Below are 16,995 nucleotides of genomic sequence, written 5' to 3'. Positions count from 1 at the left end.
AGTTGTATTAATAAGAAGAAGAAGAAAAAAACGAAAGTTTGAATTGCCTCGAGGTTCAGGTTATTGAGAAAAGCCAAGAAGCTGTAAAAAGGCAGGAAGAGTCAGTTGAAGACTAATTGAAGGTGATGATAAGAAGTGATCAATTTTATTTCATATTTTCACTTCATTACAAGGTAAGAAGATGAAGGTGAACAAATGTGGCAAAAGGCTACCAAGTTAAACATGGACAGTCCCCTTATCGCTCACTATTATCATCGGCTATTGAAAGTTGGCCACGGTGGGAGAGTCTAGAGAAAGTTTGACGATGGAAACTTTGATTTTCTTCATTGATTTCAAAAGGTAGTTTCTGTGTGCAATAAACCGTGAACAGGAAGCACAATAAAAACATGAAGATAAATCGGCATCATCATCATTAACTGAAGAAAAAGCAAAGACACTTTTTTTTATCTCTTCTGTCCGTTTCCTTTTCACTAGCCTTTGGGCTTTTTGAACATCAAAACTAAGAATCAGTTTGAATAATTTGCAGTTTTCTCAATGAACTTTTCCGTTTTTAATCATCTCGCCTTTCTTTCATTAGCCGATTAATACGATTGGAAGTGAATGTAAGCTTTTTTTGAATGATTTAACTCGATCAGATATAAATGCAACTTTCATAGAAAAAACTATTATCAGTTTTATGAGTTTTTTCAATCCTAATGACGGAATCTTAGAAAAATTCTCTTTCATTTTCATGAAATATTGACTCAGAAACGAAATATTTCGTTGAAGAATTGGTTAAGTCATCCTTCTGAACTTGAAAATCTAGGGTTTCTAGAAGAAGAAAGAAGCTTTTTTATCGGCTAATTTCAATTCAATCTTTTCTATGATTCGTTGCTGAAGATCTCGGCAGAGTTTCTCTCGGAAATTCATTTTTAAGTGATTGTTCGCATTCAGTTTTAGGAATTTTCGATTGTTGGAGTTTCCTCAAAATTGAATGGGAAATACTAAAAAGTAGTAAAAGGAAAAGTTTGAAAAAAGTCGAAGAAAATTTCACAGCAAAAGGCTCATCTCTTGTTACATCTTCAGTTTCTCAATGATTTTCTCTGTGTTTTGAGTAAAACCTTGAAGAGTCAGATAAACATATTTATTAGAATCGCATCATCTCTTTAAACGAATCTTGAATTGCTGAACATGAGCTTGGATCAACTTCAACAGTAGTCAGCAAATAACTGTCTCATCATTCAGATTAAACAAGCAGTATTTGCGACTTTATACTAAGATCAAATCAATTTAGCTAATTGTTCTTTCGAACGTAATATGCGCATCAAAATGACCATTAAGCTCGAAACAGTTTGAGCAATTGTTAAACGTTACGCAAAGAAACTAAATGGTGGCAAACGTTTTGAATTGAAAAACAAACGAAACGTCAAACTGGCGAAAAACAAGTGCTAATGAATAAAGTTTAATGAACCAAATTTTAATTTTGCTTGTTAGCTGTGAATGAAAGAGTAACAAGTTTGTAGCCTGTAAATGAATTGATCAATGAATAATGATAATGAGAGAGAGAGAGATGATAATGGTTACGTTAATGACAAGTGAACATGTCGCGTGATGAGTATCTTTGTTAAGAACAAGAACAAGATGAATAAATGGCGAACAAGAATAAGAAGAAGCAAAAAATGAACGGAAATACAAATCACAGTTTCCAAGTTAAGAGAGTAATTAAATGGTGCTCATCAATTAATCTAGCAAGAGCGTGAGTTAATAAGATATATCAAGAATGATTGTCCATTTCAATTTAGCGTCTTCTCCCTTTCTCAAGCAAGAGAAAGAGAGAGAGAGCAAAAGATGATGAATAAAGAAAAGAGAAGAAAAAACTAGCCCGAGGACATCAATTTTTGCCTTTTATCATTTTCACCATCTTCTTCATTCTAAACTTTTCTCGGTCCACCGAGCATCCGGTCATCGGCTAATGTTTTACAATCATCAATGAACCTACTTCATCATTCATTCAAACCTTTCTTTGCGCTGTTCACTTGATTTTCCTGATATGAAGCTCTTGAAGGTTTTCACTATGATTATACTCACGTTAAATGGCGATGCATTTTTTCACCGTGAATCAAAGTTAATTACAATAATTAAGGTAAATTGTTGTCCGAACAATCTTGCCTCTTCTCTCTCTCTCTTCATCCAATTAACTTGTGTCACTCTTACTCTTTGTTTCTCAACTAGTCTCTCTTTTTGCATATTTACTACCATTTACTACCTTTACTTGAACCTTCATTTTTTTACAACTATTACTATACATTTACATTGTCCATTGAGTATGATGATGATGATGGAAGAGAGTTCATTGAGAAAGGTCAAATATTGTTGGAGGAGTTGACGCAATCATGCAACAGGGAGTCCAGTGTTAATAAAATGGTTTAAGACTGATGATGATGATAGCGATTACATCTTGAGCAGCCATCCAAATCATAATCGTCAACTTTACAGGTAAGAATTGAATGTCCGAGTGAAATAATCTTTTCTTGCTCTTCTCTCTCTTCATGTTCAGCTTAGCCAAGGTAATGAGGAAGTTAATCTTTATTCCTAATTTTTCATTCTTAATTCGAATCAGCTAATTACTACCGTGAATGACCTCCGTTTGTCCTGTTTATTACAATTATTATTATTGCTCTTTGCTCTTCAAATTAAACTCATGTTTTATTGTTTCTCATTAAATGCTTAACAACTGTAAATGCTTCATCAATGGAAAAGTTTAGTTCAATATTTTTCCCTCTTTTTTGCGTCTTTTCTCATCTTTGATCGTTCAGCATATTTTGGGCTCAAATTTCAATATTTGACGAAGTTTCTCTTTTTTCTCACATCATTGTTTCATCGTTTTCAATCATTTAATGTTTTAATTTTTTCAATCAATCAATCAAAGTAATTGGTTCAGTTGAAAGGTAAAAAGACATTTTTGACGAGAAAAGTTCATTGTCAGTGAAACTTTAATCTGACAGAAGCATCAACAGATAGTTCTGGTCTAATTGAGTGTGGCTATTGATTTGCATGGGAATGTCACAAGAGATGAAAGAAAAGTGTAAAAAAGTCAAAAATCTTGATGATCTTCAACAGGTAACAAGTTTCCTTGACAAGGAAATCTGTCAATAAATGTCAACAAAAGTAAATAATCTTTCATATCAATTTATGAATTTTTCATGAGAAAAGTTGGATTCATGAAAAGGGAAAAGACAATTTTCCAATTTGGTGAAAATTTTTATTAGCAAATTTTTATTTCGAGCAATGAAAGGGTTGAGATTAAGCTGGAAATGGTCAACTTTTGGATTGAGAAAAACTTTTTAGATTCGTAAAAATTGTTACTTTGTCTATTCTTTTGCTAACCAAACCTCATCACATAACTCACATGAAGTTCAATCTTCAGGGAGAAGAAAAAAAAGTGAAAAAAAAGTTTTCTCTTCTAAACAAAAGGTGAACAGTGAAACACAAATCAACTGATTGCTGATTGTTTTACATTGTTAATGTGAATAAATTGAATTCTGTTCACGTTATCCACAAGATGAGCCCATGCAAGTCATAAAATACTCTGGATGTGAACCATTATTATCATCATTATTATCAACAGAATTTTGTGCTTAGATGTTTACTTTAGTTTCACCTTAAAATGAACACAAATGGAAACAATAATAATGAACATTTTCAAAGTTTCATAGTTGATCGAAAGTTGAATTGCTTCGATTGTCTCAATTGCAATCCATTATTTACCATTATTATCGTTATTATTATTTCATCATTTCAACTGTTTCTCCAAACTTATTTTCATTTCAAATGTTGACTTCAATTTAGTCGATTATCAGGTCAAACCTCGAAAATGAAGAAAAGCAAAAGAAAAGGTAATTCAATTGAAGTTATGACTTTTCACTCTTCCAAAGCACATCCATTGAAAAGTAAATTAAATTATTGTTTCAATTTAAAAGGAAACTCAAAATTGATTAAACCCGATGGACAAATAACTATCTTGGTGACACTTGGAATCAATTTTATCTGAAAATTCATCATCTTCTTAAAGATTCCACCAGTGGTTTGCGATATTAGGATTTTCCATCTTCTAGATAGAAAAAGAAAACTCTGAAAAGTTGAGAAATTTTGATTGATTCTAATAGTTTTTGTTGTTTTTTTCTGAAGTTTTCTTTAATCAGATGGATAATTTGTTAATTAATTTTGATTCATATTCAAGGATAGACGGGAATTGATGTAGGAAAGAGTAACCTTGAATTTTGATTGGTTTATTGTGATTATATCAGTTTTGATTAGAAAATTAGTAAACATCAAGTTGATTTATTATTTGTTTTCTCGTTTGTTTCACGTTTACCTTTTGTTTTTACCTTTCAGTTTTACTCTTTTCTTTCAATTAAACAGTTGATTAGTTTCAACGATTTCTTTCGTTTCTTCCTTCAATCATCAATGGCTAATCAATTTTAAGGGTTTATCATATTTACAATAACTTTTTCTCCTTTTCAGCCTTTTTCATTGCTTCTTCATTCACTTGTGCAATCAGTTTGTTGAATAAAATTATCATGAAATTGATTCGGTTTTGGCCTCAAATTGGGCCTCAAACATGAGCAATTGGCTTTTCAAAATATTCAACCGAGAAATGGTCATGAAAAGCTCTTTTTTTTGCTTCCCTAAAATGACCAATAAATTTGCTTCTCAATGGAAACAGGCAACAACTCAAGTTGATTGAGATTTTTGAGGCAAATCTTGAAAATTCATAAATAAACATATCAATAAGTGAACATTCATTTATTGGAATTAGTAATGAAAAATGGGAAAAATAAAGGAGAAAAGATCTTTGGAAATAACCTTTAAAGGGCAAAGTTAATTTGAAACTGACACAGGTAATCATTTATCATTTTTCATCTGTTTAAATGAATAAAAGCGTCAGTTGAACATTCGTTTGGTTGACACAAAGTTTGAAGTCAATGTCATTGGGTTATTTTGACGAGAAATTGGTGCAATTCAAAAGTTGATCTCGAGCCTTGCCGAGCCTGTGTCATAGTTGAACAAAAACATCAGATAAGAAGCTCTGAGTTACGGCAAGAAGACTGAAGTTACATTGATTAAGTAAATTTTATTCAACATTAGCTTTGATTAAATTGATTTTGAACGATGACGATTCAAACAATACGTGATGATAGTGACTAAACTGCTCCTAACATGAAAGGCATTTTGAGGAGAAGAATTTTTTTCATTCGAAGTAAATTCATGATGATAACCTCCCTCTTTGAAGGATATTAATAAAACGATTCATGAGATTCGTTTTTTTGTTTCAAGTTAATCAGTGATAACATCAAGAAAAGGCACCAAAAGTATCGTTTTTAGTTTCAATTTGATCGATTGGCCTTGAAATGAGAAATAGAGAGAAAACAAATTGACGAAGAATAACAAGAAAATTCAGTTTCACGTAAAAAAGGAAAGAAAATCATGAAAGAAGAGAACAAAAGACAAAATTATGAACTAATAATCAGTCAAAAAAGTCAGTGTTAACAAAATCGGAGATTTTCTCATGGTCGCTAACAATGAATATAAGTTCCAAGATCGAACTTTATTTTCCTCAGTTTTTTATTGCATTTTTTCGCATCTTTACAAGTTGAATATGATCGAGATAAATTACCTGAAAATTAACTTAAGTTTGACTGTAATGGGTTTGTGAGAAGGCAAAGCGTGAATTGAGATTGAATTATATTAACAGGCGATCATGACTATCGACTACACATCAAGATAATCGGCGGATACCTTGAGGCCATTTGATTGGAATACATTAAAAGAAGAGAAACTCACAAATCACGTGATATATTAGCTAATTTTCTCTCATCTTTTTCCATCGCTTTTACATTATTTTTCTTCTTCTTCTTCTTTCCTCTTCTTTCCGATAGCCAACATTTATCTGCCAATATTTCATCTCTTGTTGACTTGTTTCATCTTCACTTGAACCCTCACCTTGTTTCATGCATGTAATAGACTAAATGTGATGTATGATGTTCAACTTACAGAAGAACCAGTCTATCGACATCCCGTTGACTGGTTTTCCCGATCACTATCTTCACCATAATAATCATTATTCCAATAGAAACAAATCTTCTTTACTCAAAGTTGATCTCACAGCAGGTAAAACGAGAGTGTCAATTGGGTATTGATGATTGCAAAAGGCAAATCTCGAAACCTGCAAAACCTAAACCGATTCAGAACCAAAAACAAAACTCAACGGGAAGCACCATAAAAGGTTATCTCGTTTGCTCCCATTTTATTGCTCACCAAACATTGAAAACAAGAAGATAATGGCTCAAGTCGATTATTGATGGTTTAATGATAATTCAAGTTGAATCCATTACATCATGCACGTGTTGAAACAAAGAGCATCAAACTATCAGAAAGCCTTCGTCAAAAGTGCAATAAAAACCACAAAAACAAGTCGAAAAATGGAAACACCAAAAGTCATAAAAAAGCTGTAATGTATTAATAAACAGAGGATAATTCAACTTGCAACTTGAGCAAAAAGGAATCCAAAGGTAAAAAGTTTTACCTCAAGTCTGTAATCTAATAAATGGAAAGCCAAGTAAAAGTTTGATTGGTTTCATGTTCAACTTGAGTATGTAAAAAAGGTGCAGAATATTAATATTAAGAGTTATTAAGCCCAACAAAAACGGGCAACATTTATGCATATATACATTTATATAAATAAATATCAATCACGTTCATCCTACACATAATTTGTAGATAATATGTAATCATTAAAGTTTCATTTTCTGCTCTTTTTTCCCTCAAATTGATACTTTTTTGCTCTCTCTCTCTTCTTGAGCCTTATTTTGATTGCTAACCAAAATTGTCAATGTTTGCTTTTACCTTGTTTATGTTTAAATTATTGGAGGAAAATTATCTAATGAAAAGGGAATAAAGAAAAGAGAGGAAAAATTATGTTACAATTTTCATGACTTCATGTCTGGCTTTTCTTATTCCAGGTAAATGACAGGATAAACGTTTGGATAATGATGAGCTCATGAATTAGGATTAACGGTGAGAATTGAAAAGTTGTAATATGACTTTAAATCGATGGAAATTATTTTCTTTTTTTCCTTTCAATGGCTTTTACCTGTCGCCTTCCTCCTACTTTATTTTATCAGTTTCATCATGAAACGCCTGTCAGATTGACATTCCAACTCAACTGTATTGAACAAAGTTGCACTATTGACAGGTTATATTCATCTTGAGGACAACCTCAGGGAGTCTGGAGTCAAATTTTTCTCTTATTCTTTTCATCATTTTCTTTCTTTCAAAGAGGATCATAAGCTGAGATTTCCATGAAAATTCATTGGAATGATTCAATTTCCAATTAATCTTCATTTTATCAATTTTTCTCATCAAAACTTCTCAACAAGTTTCCAATCAATCTTTTGTTAATCTTTCAGTTCACTGTTGAATCCTCTTGAGAAGAATCAATAATTTTTGCGGGAAAAAAATGTTTCAAACTTGAATTTACAATTAAACAAACTTGCTAACTTGAAAGCTTCAAAAGTCAAATGTTGATTAAGTTTGCAACTTTTCAGCTCAAACATGAAAAGTTGCAAAAAAAAGGAAAAGTTTCAACTGAATATGTTTAGTGAATTAACTGGAAATGTTAACAAAATTCAATTCTATTGAGGTTGCATTATCACTAATAAGAGCAAAATTGTTCAACACTAAAAGCGAAAAGTTAATATCATATCTTTGAACTCCCTGTCAACAGAATCTATCACAGTTATCATCATGATATCATTTATTATTATCATCATTTAAATAAATAAATAGAATGAATTTAAAGTAATATTCTTTCACGAACAAGTCTGGATGGAAGAAAAGGAAAGGAAAAATGTTGAGAACAGAAATGATGTAAAGTTTATTTAAGTAAAAGAGTTGTTCAGATATAAATGATTATTATCATTATTATCATCAACATTGAAATTGTTATCATTTAATTTTATCATCTTTACTCTCTTTTTTTCGCGATTCCTAGGGTAATCATGTTTGTTGAACATTGTTGAACGGAAATAATTCATGAAGTGATTTATCAATGACAGTTTCTCTTCTTCTATTACATTCAGTTCTTATTACTGATTATTCAGAATGATATTTGTTTTTTTAAATAATTAATTTATGGAGCAGCAGCAGCATCAAAAAAAGAGGCAAAGATGAAACCCAAAAATATATTCATTTTAACTTATTACTTTATCATCTTAATCTTGTTCACTTTGCTCATTATAACTGAACAAGTTTCAAAACTTTGATTGTAATTAATTTTAATTCTTGGTTAAGTTGATTGAGAGTGGAACATGTTTTCCTCTTTCAATGGGGAGTGAGGGTGGACCAGGAAAGGGAATAAGATGATGATGATTCAAGATGATCTCAGGGAGCGAGATTCGCATGTTAACAACAATTTAAATGATGGCAAGTTGATTTAGAAGCCTTTTCCCAAAGGAAATAAAGTCAACCAAATTGTTACTCGCACTGTAATCGATGAGCACAGGGAAATGATGAGACTTGAAATTGTTTTTTTCTATCAACTTGACCATAATTTTTGAGTTTTCAGTCGATCTTCAGTTGGTCCTTGGCTCATTAAATTATAACGATTCCAAGCGTATTTTTAGAGCAAAGAGATTATGGATTTTACTTCTCATTTAGATTTGGGAACTTCGCATTACTTGTCCAGAAATCATCAATGATTGAACGAAGAGGTTCAAGTTTCTAACTTCATTAACTGGTGAGAAAATATTTGCAAGAATTTTTACCAAATTAACTTAGAATTTTTGTTCTTCAATTTCTTGGAAAACTGAGGCTGTCGAAGCAACTATGAACATTTCAAAATTCAATGAAAAGTATAATTCGTAAACTTTTATGTCCATGATTAGCCTAAAGTTCATTTAAAACCGCGTTAATTTAGCGAGTCTTAGGACGTTGAGATATTTTGAGTTTTATAATTTCTCGCTTTTGTTTTGATCTCAAGAAAAAAGTGTTTTTTGTTAAGTTTTTAAGCTCTTGAAGCAGTTGAGAAAAGCACACTTTAAGATTGAACTGTTTTTGGCTTTACTTATCGATGAATATTTTCAACTGTCGATCATGACAAAAGGTTAAGCTCTAGTTTTCAATACTTAACCTGATATAAAATATGGATTTACGAGACTTAAAATTGAATCGAGTTTTTGGTTGATTGAAATATTTGTTGTGGATAAAAATGGCTTATTCATGCATTTGCACAGTTTGGCATTGGATTTGTTTAAAAATGTCAGATTTGAATTGAGCTTCTCTGATGAGAATAAATTTGAGAAAACGTTTTAATTTAACTTGTAAATTATCATAACCATCAGTTTGAAATCAGCTTTTTTTGCCTTCGCTTTCGAAAGCGAATCATCTTTGAGAAAATTCTCTTGCTCTCTTCTGTACATTTTCATCATCAATTAGCCATATCCTCCCCTCATCATCATCATCAACGTTATCTTGCTTCTCGATTACCTTCTTGAAAAGAGGAAAAGACAGAAGAGAAAGAAAGAAGAGTCGAAAAAGATGATCTTGAAGGGAAAACGGATTCAAGATGCTGATGATGATTATTTAAATGTAAGACATTCTTTGTCTAAAAATACCAACTCAAACAGAGATTATGATGATGATGATCAAATTTATAGATGAGAGTAAAACAGTAACCAGTGAAAAGAGGAGCAAAAGATGAATCGAGTGTAGTTGATGAGAAAATGAAACAAGGAAAAAGATGGAAACGAAGAAACTGGTAGATTCTATCAACTAATACTAATGACAATTTCTTATTGGGAATTTGTAACAATCAGAAGAAACGAAACGCAAAGAGGGAAAATCCAAGTAAAGGCAAACACGCACATAATCATTACTATTCATTTGCTCATCTTTTCCTCTTCTTCTTATTCTTCATCCTCATTTGCTCCTTCTCTTCTCATCTTGCACCATGTCAAGATGAATGTTTTGCGCCTTTATTATAATGACAAACAAATATCATAATTAGTCGTTTCTCTTGATGAACATTTGTAAAACAATTTTGGCAACATGATCATCATGATCATCTTCCTCATCATCATACCGATCATCCTTCTACCTATAAGAAGAGCGTCTTTCTTCATCTTTTTTTGGTTCGCCTTTTAACATCTCACAGGCCTACCAAGCGTGACCAAAGCCTCCCTCTGGTCTTAACATTTTGCCTTGGCTTTCCTCTTCACTTACCGCATCAATTGTACAACAAGATGAGCCTTTGCCATTCGTTTTTTTACTCATCTCTAGATGATCAACTTTGAAAGATGGAGACATCATCTTTTTGTTTCATCTGCTTCTCTCACTTCTTAAACCAATAAAGTATCAGTTAACAGTTCATTTGACAGCGACAAGCTTCACTTGGCCAGAATCAATTATGCAAATAACATTTACTATTAGGAAAAAAAACAAACTTGTCTTCATATTTACTCTTGATTTACATGATGATCACACTTAACTCACTTTTCTCTCTCTCTCTCATAACTCAAGAATCCATTTTTCACCACTCAACCTAATAGTGACCAGAGAAGGAAGGCAAAAAATTTAAATAAATATCATCATTATTTACATGTTGTCATCATTTGTTCATCAATGTTGAACAGTAAACACGAAGAGACAACATTTGATGAAGATAAATCTCGCCATTTGTTTATCTTGAGCCACCACAAGAGTTACGACAAAAAATTGAATAAACAAGTGTTTCAATGTTGAAGTCAAGTTGAAATGTTTGCAAAAAAGGGGGAAAAATGAAAGTCCATTTTCCATCAAAAATTGATTTTCCCTATCACAATATCATTTGAAATTCATTTTAATCCCTGAATAATAGAAAATACAAAATGATAAACAATTTCTACTCAACAACCTTTGATAACTTTTTGACTTTTTTTTCACTTCTCCCTTTCACTATTTATTTATTGCATATAAAAGTTTGTTATTACTACAAATAACTGGGAGTAATACTTTGTACTAATCTAACATTTACAATGAAACTCCCAGTAGAAATATAAGAAGAGGAAAAGTAACATCATTAATTTATCTTCTCTCTTCTTCTTCTTTACCCTTCCTTCCTCTCGATCTTCTCTCTCACCTCTCATTTTCTCTCCTTTTTATCTCTACTAATGAGCTATGTCCATAGTCCAATGTCAACAGAGAGTAATGGCCATAACTCGTAACTTTCGCCATCATCATTCGTTTTCTCCCTTTACTTTTCATTCTCTCTCTCTTTTCGCCCATTTATTTGATCAAACTCAACCAAACCCGATTAAATCTTGATCAACTCTACAGATTAAACTGTTCAGATGAGAGAAGACACAGAAAGAGAGAAAAAAAGAGACTCGAATCTTTTTAATAGAGAAAACGCTTTTTTTCTCTCTTTTCCTTCTTTTCTTTTAACATGATGCTGATGCTCTTGATGATGATATTTTTATAGACTAAACAAATGAGTTAATGAGGTTTAGATATGGATTCATTGAAGCTGAGCATAATTCATGACAAAACATTTTTGCCTTCGATTCCTAAACATTAACCTAATATTAATATAAATACTATACAATTATCTTTCTTTATCTTGCAATCTATTAACTCATGATGATGATGATGATCAAAATCAATCGACCATTCTCATCAGGCTGACTTCATCTTTTCCCATCTTTCCATGTCTTTCCATCAGAGTCTTTCGGTCAACTTGTCATCAACCAAAAATCTCATCAAATATGGATTGCTTTAGAAACAAAGGATTGCTTAGAGATTTCAAGTTGATCATGAACATGAGCAAGTTTTTTTTCTTCAAAAACGAATCATTTATGGATTCAAGTTTGGCATCAAAGTAAACTGATTGATTCGTTTTCATCATTTTCCTTGAGAAACCATTAACATCGATTAAGAATTACTTTTAGCTAATCATGATCAATCCAATTGTCTTTACCTTGAACAATTGATTTGAATATTAAACACTGAATCACGATGAATCCAGCCGATAATCACTTTCCAAAGTTGCAAGAAAAGGTTTACTGAATCAAGATTAAAGCCAACCAAAGGATAACCAATCAATCAACAAACATTAACCTTGAATTTAATTCATTTCACTATTATGTTAATAACCATTCAATCATTTATTCAACAGAAAACAAGATTCATCCAAAACCAATGTTCCAATCTGATTTGAAAATAATTGAAGATCAAAACTCACGCATAAGTTAAATATCGTTATTAGTGAAAAGCTTAAAACAAAAGTCAATATTTATTGGAAATTGGTGAATCTCGTAAACTTCATTCAAACTCAATTCATGGCCTAAAATCTGTTTACAAATGGAACAATTTTTTCTGGAGCAAATTCTGTTTCTTGATAAACATCCATATAGTTCTATTAATTATCATGATACAGAAAGAAATTACTTTAGATGATGAATTTTTTCTCTCTTCGCTCATGATAGGAAAATGGAGAAATGAAAGATTGCAAATCAGATATTGCAACCTTCACTTTTATATTCACCATTATCATCATCATCATCATCATTACCATCAACAGCAACAACCTCATCAAACTTATCCATCTTCTTGTTACATTTTGAATGTTGAATTGGAGCCAAACATTTACAATTGCAAATCAAGAAAAACAAATGATATTGCAAACTGAAAGTTAACCCATTCCATTGAATCTGACAAATTTAGATTTTGCCAAACTTCTTCTTCTCAACAAATTAATTTCGATTCGTTCAAACTCGACTTGACATTTGCAAAAGTAAAATATCAGACAAATTGCAAAAAACTTTGAGGTTAGAAGTAAAAAAAACTCATGAAAAGCAAAATTTGTTTGTTCAGTTTCCAGTCGTAATCAAATACTCTGAACAAGAAAATCTGTGAAATCTCATTCCAAGTTGAATGAGTGGATAAAGTAAAAAATTGTTATCAATTATTGTCATCAAACAATTTGTACTTGCAATGCTATGCAACTGTGATTACCAAAAATTAATTTCATGCAATAATTACAGTTGCAAACAAATAGCTGAATATCACAAAGTAAATGAAAAAAATTCCCATCATTGAGAAAAAGCAAAATCTCTGAGAAAAAAAAGTCAAACATAAATGGCTTTTAAAGTTGCAAATGCAAGTTCAACATTTCAAGCAAAACATTTGTCTTGATCAATATAATTTGCCTTCAAGTTTAGAAAAAAAAGTTGAAAATTCGTCTTAAAATTCGTTGCTACGATTGAATTTCATACTCGTGTTTACCAAACAAGTCACAAATGTTGATTTGTTCAAGATTTGTTTTTCTTACGGAAATTGCTTCGGTTCATCCTTTCCCTGCCTTCATCAACACCAATCACCAACAGGTAATGGGTAAAGCATGAAAAGAGCTACAATTGTTTTTCCTCCAACACAAGCAAACAAAAGGAAAAGAAAAAGAAGAGAAACAAAAACTAATAACAAATATCATGAACCGGGGCCAAGAACATTTAGTTTCATCTAAAAATTCATAATCATATTGCACAGCAACAGTTTTTGCACACACAAGTTGGGCCAATAATTGAAACAACAATCAAAATAAACACAGGTTAATTTCAAGTGTAATTGTTATATCACTTGTGTTTTACCTGATAAGCAATAAAAAAATGATTCCCATTTTTCCTGCCTTTTTTACCTTTTATTTCACGGCTAACATTTATCTCTCATCTCTCATCATCTTTACCATAAAAAGCCAACTCTTCGCTCTCGCCATTCTCTTCTTCTCCTTCTTCTTCTCTCCTTCTTATCCTAATCATTTTGCGTACATTAAGACTCATAAGTAAACTCACGATTGACCTTTTATCCGGTTGAAAGTAAATTATGCACCCAACCGAACCTTATTTCTCCTAAAAATTTTCATCATCAGTTAATCTTGCCTGATATTTATAATACATTTTCATCTTTTTCTCTTAATTTGTTAATCTTCTTTATTTTCTCATAATGTTCAACAATCAACCATTTACCTGAACAACTAATACACTCCTTTCAAAGTCTCCTTCATTTCAATACTTCACAGTAAAATCTTTTCACGATTAATATCTTTAAACGCGAAGGATTTACTATAAAATTGTATCTCCATAGATCATACAAATCGATTGAGAAGCAAAAAGATTCTTACACCGAGAATTCATTTTCACAGCTGATTTTTCCAAGCATTAGATAGTGGCTTGAGCTATCGACTATGATTTTGAGCTCATTTAAGCCACACATTGACAACGAAAAATCAAAATTTATTTGTCTCTTCGACTTGATCAAGCTTTAATCAGGTTAAGGAATCGACTTTTACTTAACCAACTTTGAAACATTTAACTTGATTAAATCAGAAAAGTTTCGTTGGAAAAGTTGTTCAACTCTTTCAATGGTTTTCATGATACTTTTGAAAAAGATTCAATGAGCAGGAAAGTTTCAATAAGCATGGAAATGATTGACAATTTATTGTTATTACCTTCAAGTTGTGTAAAGATTGTAAAGTGCTTTGCTTACCTGATGAATAGAAAGAAAATATTTTTATCGATAATTTCAAAGTTGCTTATCCAATTATTGTCCAGTGTAAAATGATATCGATTGGTCAATCTGTAAATGGAACAAAATATTGAAATTAATCAAAAGAATTTCGTGATGAGTCAACTTTCATGGATAATAATGATTTAATCGAATGTTGAAAAAGTTGCAAAATTTTTCTCCTTTTCTCATTACGTCTTGTTTCTGAAACGTTTTTTATTGAAATACAGAAAATAATATTTCACATTTGACATCAAATGATAACCATTTACAAGGTGGTTTTCATGTAACTAAAATGTCAGTTTTTTACCCTCTATTCTGCTTCTTCACCTTTTCTGGTGTAACCCAAAATGGCTGGAAAATGATATTACATTTTCAGACTTAGCAATAAATCTTGATTTTTATGTCTTCTAATTGTGATGGTCCAAAAGATATTAGCTTTTCTCTTCTTTTACTCTACTATTACTGCCAGTATCATCATCATTATCAAGACTTCCTATTGATTTGGGAGGCGATCTTCATCATTCTCACCATCATAACTATAAACATGGCAAAGTTGAAAAATAAGCTAAATAATATCTGAAGAAGAGTGAAAATCGATCAAGGAAAAAAAATCAGAAATAAAATGAAGGAAAAAAAAGTCATCTGAAAAAATTGTAATTAATATTATTTGTTGCTTTGCGCTTAAACTTTTTTTAAAGATTACTTTTAATAAATCGTCAGCATTGATTGATTTCATCTCATCAGGTCATGAGTTTTGAGACAAAAAAAAGTCTCATGATCTTGTTGAGTAATTATTGATGCCCTTTGAGTAACAAGTTCAAGGAATCTATTAGGATCAAATCAACTTTAGTCAAGTTATTGTCATCGATAAACTTGCACATTAATCAATCTCAACTCTTACTGGTTAAGTCTTTGTTTAACAAAGTCTAACCTAACCTGACCTAACCTAATCATCAAAGTAAAAGGTAATTTTTAGCTCACATTTGAGTCACTGAGTCTTTAAGACTCATTTTTGGTTTCTTATCAATTTATTGTTACAATAAACTGATGATGTCAATTCACCTTTAAGTCACCAAGTTGTCAACTTTGAGTCACTGTCGTTTCGTTTATTGAAACATTGATTCCCATTGTCTCGATTAACCAATTGCTAACATGCAATTATTGCCTACACAAGGTAATTTCATTAAAAAAAACATGAAAATTACAGGTTACCAATTGTCGGTTGTTCACCATTAAACTGACAATTGGTATTTATGCTAACAATGTTTTCATTTGAAATGTTTCATTACCTCAAATGGGATTAGCAGCATTTAAAAAGCCTACACTTAACTTAATCAACTAGAATTGATCACTTAATTAATGTTTTCATCAACAAGTGTTATCATTCAATGTTAATCAACTGAAAGAAGGTAAAAAAGGAGCAAATAAAGAAAAACAGATTTCTATCATTTATTTATCGTGAAAAACAAAAGATCATTTTGTTGATCAATTGATTGTTGCATTGATCCAATTATAATTACCATAATCATATTTATCGAGAGTGTAAACTTGTTTCTCCAAAAATGAAGGTGTAAAAAGTTGCAATCTGTTTCACATTAATTGAGCTTTTAATCGTTCAATTTTCACAAGCGTGATTAGACAACATCTTTGAGCTTTTTTGCTGTTGTTTTCAAGTCTAACAGCAAGGGTCCACAATCAATTGAATCGCTGTTGGCTTTTTTGATTTATTATTGGAAACTAATCATTGATTGTTTATTACATGCTAACATTCAAACACATTCAAACCATTATTTATGGTTCAACTAAACATTTAATGTTTCAAGTGGGAGTTTCCAGTAAACAAGTTGATTAAAGCCAAGTTGACCCTCAAATTGTATTGTAAACTTGTCAATACCAATCTTGATAATAGAGCTTCAAATTTTGTATGTTTGGTCCTTTCAATGATTCAGATAATTTTATTCAAACAAAAAAATCACAATATTCAGCAACTAAACTGTTAGCTTCGATTTTTGCTTCGTTCAGAATCATTTCTTGTCAAAGAAACTCTATTTTTAGCTAAATCAGTAGCTATGAAGATGGTTAGGTTAGGTAAGGTTAGGTTACGTTATTTTTTAACGAACCTCAATTGAAGATCCCAAGATCTCAAGATTCACGATTTTGTTGCGAAAATCATGTTCAATGAAACTCTATTTTCAAGCTTTTACTTAGCTTCAAATGAAATTTTTTGGCTCATCGATGAACATCATTAATGTATTGCGAACCACAAAAGACATCGTTTAAACATTCATTAAACTGTTATTATATGTGTAGCGCCCTCTATTAGATAATTGATTTTCGTTCTTTACCGGTTTTTTCAAGTGAGTTTGAACTGAATCTGGCTTTTTATTTTGGTTTTTTTCAATTCTTGCATTCACAATT

General features: G+C 31.3%; 1 protein-coding gene across 2 annotated transcripts in view; it reads right to left on the bottom strand.

Annotated features, from left to right (window-relative positions):
• Positions 1-16,995, bottom strand: part of LOC107368955 (homeobox protein cut-like) — a 95,960-nt gene that overhangs the window by 44,940 nt on the left and 34,025 nt on the right. For both annotated transcript variants that reach the window (XM_089268364.1, XM_089268363.1), the window contains exon 3: positions 14,557-14,646. The gene's annotated coding sequence lies outside the window, so the exon portion shown is untranslated. The remainder of the gene's footprint in view (positions 1-14,556; positions 14,647-16,995) is intronic.

The sequence above is a fragment of the Tetranychus urticae genome, chromosome 2 (genome assembly GCF_039701765.1).
Source record: "Tetranychus urticae isolate SD_2017Ah chromosome 2, NJAU_TeUrti_SD_1.0, whole genome shotgun sequence".
NCBI classification, from domain to species: Eukaryota; Metazoa; Arthropoda; class Arachnida; order Trombidiformes; family Tetranychidae; genus Tetranychus; species Tetranychus urticae.
Note: the sequence above shows the minus strand (reverse complement) of the source record. Positions and strands in the feature narration are given on the sequence as shown.